Source organism: Capsicum annuum, chromosome 6 (assembly GCF_002878395.1).
Source record: "Capsicum annuum cultivar UCD-10X-F1 chromosome 6, UCD10Xv1.1, whole genome shotgun sequence".
Classification (NCBI taxonomy): domain Eukaryota; kingdom Viridiplantae; phylum Streptophyta; class Magnoliopsida; order Solanales; family Solanaceae; genus Capsicum; species Capsicum annuum.
In genome coordinates, this window is record NC_061116.1 from 193,304,400 (window position 1) to 193,309,137 (window position 4,738).

Consider the following 4,738-nt stretch of genomic DNA (forward strand, 5'->3'; position numbering starts at 1 on the left):
CCATGTCAAAAGTGACAAGTCAAACCGAAATGGAGGGAGTATCATCAACTTAGAAACAAAGAATAGCGAGGACACCAGCAAAACTATTAAATTTAGCTTGTATTCGGGCAACTCTTACATATATACGGAAATGATGGAGCAACATACCTGGCTAAAATGCACTTCGGTATTTTACTAAACATTGGTTACTAAATTTGAAGCAATGTCACAAACACTAAAAAGCAAAAAAGCTAGTCTTTAAACTTCCCTTTTAAAAACTACATAATTGTGCACATGCCCCAGGAGCAGAGCCAAAACTACATAACTGTGCACATGCCCCAGGAGTAGAGCCAATCTTTTAATTTCTTGCTTTAATTGTGTAGAAATCAGTACCAATTTTGTTTTTAGCGCTTTCACCCCAAAAATTCTTCCATACTATCAAAGCCTATCAGCACAATATCCTACTAACAAACCAAAGTGAAAGAGCTCAAACAAACCACAAATAAAACTTCTAAGAAAAAAATCAAAAACCCTAACATAATCAGTGTACGCAAAACACTGAAAATTCAACCACACAAAGAGAAAATCTGTTGAAGAAATTTTAGATTAATAAAGATGCAATAGGAAATATCAAAAACCCCACAAACAGAAATTTTAAGAAAAAAACATTTTCATTTCGAGTAAATAATTATTTATCAAGCTTTTTAACGCTATAATCTTAAAACCCTAAGTGAAAGAGCTCAAAAAACCCTAAACCTATCATTTACAAGTGACTTCTAACATAGAAATTAAGAAATTCAAAGAGGAGAAACAACTAAAATTATGAGATATAGAATCTTACCTCTAATTTCGATTCTAAATTCACCGATTGACATCCTTTTTGACTGATATTGAATGATTCCATTTTCTCAATTGAGATAAAAGGGAGAGAAAAGGGAAAGGAGACTATTTTTTGGAGAGAGGCGGATGATACAATGTTGAGAATAAAGTGAAATAAAAGACTTAGACCTAATATTTATTTGGTCGAATAACGGATTTAGCAACTGATAAAAATCTGTTGCTCCTTATTTATTAAAAATATACTATTAGTTGGTCGGGCAACGGATTCAGCAACGGATTATAAATACGTTGCTAGTTATTTATTAAAAATATACCTAATATATTTTCTAAGAATGGTAAAATACTTCTAGTGACAAAACTTCTGTCGCTATTTCCATCTCCACCATGTCAAAAAAAAATTTCCCCCATTTATGTCGCTAATTTTTTCACCAAAATAAAGGCGCCAATATTTACTGCCAAAATATAGCAACGCATTTAATATTCTGTCGCTAATCCGTCACTAATTAGGCTATTAATTCTAATTTCATTTATTTAGCAACAAAATTTCTATTTTGTTGCAATTCCGTCATTAATTAGCGACGAAAATGAGCTTATTGCTAGAAATCCATTGCTAAACATGGTTTTTTGGTAGTGTCTGTTGCAACATATATGACTAATTTGTTGCAACAGATTACTCATCTGTTGGATTTGTATTATAGTGTTGTAACATGAATCCAACATATGGGTTATCTGTTGCCACAGATTAGTCATATGTTGCAACAGATTACTCACTTGTTGCAATAAATGACTCATATATTGGATTCATGTTGCAGGTTCTATCCATTGTTGTAGTAGCAAATATACCAAATAAAAAATTCAACAAAAATCATAATTATACTTTCAAAATCATCTATGAAGTAATGTCCAAGTGATATACGAACGAAATTTGACCTAAAAAAATTCTAAACATCTCAACAAGGGCACAACGAATAAGTGAAACACATGAAAAATTTCATGAAATGGGTAAAGAAGACAAAAATAGTGTATCATACATCAAATACAAAATGATTGAGGGGACAAACGTTTGAGTTCTCCTAAAAACATTTAAGTTTCCTAGTATTTTAATTGCTTTATAATGGATAACCCATCTATTATAACAAATTTTCTATCTGTTTGATAATTTCCAACAGATGAATCATCTGTTGATTCAAATTAAGCAATTATTAGTAATAACTAAATTGATTTAGCTAAAATTAAAGACAATTCTTTAAGACAATGGGACAAACATTTGAGTTCTCCTAAAAATGTTTGATTTCCCTAGTATTTTAATTATTTTCCAACAGATCACCTATTTATTGCAACAAGTTAGTCACCTATTGCAATAAATGCTTATAACAGGTTAGTCATTTGTTGATTCAAATTAAGCAATAATTAATAATAATTACATTAATTTAACTGAAATTGAAGACAAGACCTTAGACAAGGGGGAAAACGTTTGAGTTCTCCTAAAAAATATTTGAGCTTTAATATTTTAAATTGCTTTTCAACACATATTTTGTCTATTTAGTAATTTCCAACAGATGAGTCATATGTTGCAAAAACTTAGTCATCTGTTGCAACAGATGTCTATATCTATTTGATAATTTTCAATGGATGAATTAGTTGTTGCAACAAGTGAGTCATTTGTTGCAACAGATGTCTATATCTATTTGGTCATTTTCAACAAATGTTTTTATTTGTTTGGTCATTTCCAACAGATTACTCATCTGTTGTAACATGTTAGTCATCTATTGATTCACATTAAGCCATTTTGGTAATAACTTAATTGATTACTAAAATAAAATATGAATTAATAAGTTCAATTATAGTTTCAATTAATCTCATGGTAATTACACGATCAACTAAGTATGTTCGTCCTGAGTAGAGTGATCAGTTGACCAATTTTATTTGAAATGATTCAAACTAAGTCATCATTAGAAATAACTATATTGATTTAACTAAAACTAAAGATGAATTAGTAAGTTCAATTACGATTTCAATTAATTTCATAGTAATTACATGATCAATTAAGTGTTTTGTACTGAGTACAATGATTAATTGATAAATTTTATGTGAAATAATTCAAATTAAACCATTATTAGAAATAACTACATTGATTTAACTAAAATTAAAGATGAATTAGTCAGTTCAATTACGATTTCAATTAATCTCAGTAATTAAATGATCAATTAAGTGTTTCATCCTTAGTAGAATAATTAATTGATCAATTTTATTTTAAATGATTCAAATTAATCCATTATTAGTAATAACTATGTTGATTTAACTAAAATTAAACATAATGAGGTCACTTACAATTTCAATTAATCTCATCGTAATTACATGATTAACTAAGTGTATTCGTCCCGAGTAGAGTGATCAATCGACCAATTTTATTTGAAATAATTCAAATTAAGATATTATTAGTAATAACTAAATTGATTTAACTAAAATTAAAGATAAACTTACAATTTCAATTAATCTCATAGTAATTAAATTATCAACTAAGTGTATTCGTCATAGTTAGAGTGATCAATTGACCAATTTTATTTGAAATGAATCAAATTAAGCCAATATTCGTAATAACTAAATTGATATAACTAAAATTAAAGATGAATTGATAAGTTCACTTACAATTTCAATTAATCTCAGAGTAATTGAATGATCAACTGTGTATTCGTCTCGAGGAGAGTGATCAATCGACCAATTTTATTTCAAATGATTCAAATTAAGTTATTATTAGTAATAAATAAAGTGATTTTGACCAAATTAAAGATGAATTGATAAGTCCACTTACAATTTTAATTAATGTATTCGTCCTTAATAGAATGATCAATTGATAAATTTTATTTAAAATGATTCAAATTAAGCAATTATTAGTAATAACTAAATTGATTTAACTAAAATTAAAGACAAGACCTTAGACAAGGGGACAAACATTTGAGTTCTCTTAAAAACATCTGAGTTTTAGTATTTTAAATTATTTTCCAACACATATCCTATATGTTTGATAATTTTCAACAGATGAGTTATCTGTTACAATAACTTAGTAATTTGTTGCAACAAATGTCTATATTTGTTTGATAATTTTCCATAGATGAGTCATTTATTGCAATAGGTTAGTCATCTATTGCAACATATGTCTATATTTGTTTGGTCATTTCCAACAGATGTCTTTATCTGTTTGGTCATTTCCAACAGATGTCTTTATCTGTTTAGTCATTTTCAACAGATTACTCATCTTTTGCAACATGTTAGTCATCTATTGCAACATGTTAGTCATCTATTGATTCATATTAAGCCATTATATTAGTAATAACTAAATTTATTTAACTAGAATTAAACATGAATTAATAAGTTCAATTACAGTTTCAATTGATCTCGTGGTAATTACACTATCAACTAAGTGTGTTCGTCTTGAGTAGAGTGATCAATTGATCAATTTTATTTGAAATTATTAAAATCAAACCATAATTAGAAATAACTATATTGATTTAACTAAAATTAAAGATGAATTAGTAAGCTGACTTACAATTTCAATTAATTTTATAGTAATTACATGATCAACTAAGTGTTTCGTCTTAAGTAGAATGATCAATTGATCAATTTTATTTGAAATAATTAAAATCAAGCAATTATTAGTAATAATTAAATTAATTTAACTAAAATTAAAGATGAATTGATAATTTTAATTACGATTTCAATTAATCTCATAGTAATTACATGACCATCTAAGTGTATTCGTCTTGAATAAAGTGTTAATTGACCAATTTTATTTGAAATGATTCAAATTAAGATATTATTAGTAATAACTACATTGATATAACTAAAATTAAAGATGAATTGATAATTTTAATTACGATTTTAATTATTCTCATATTAATTACACGACCATCTTAGTGTG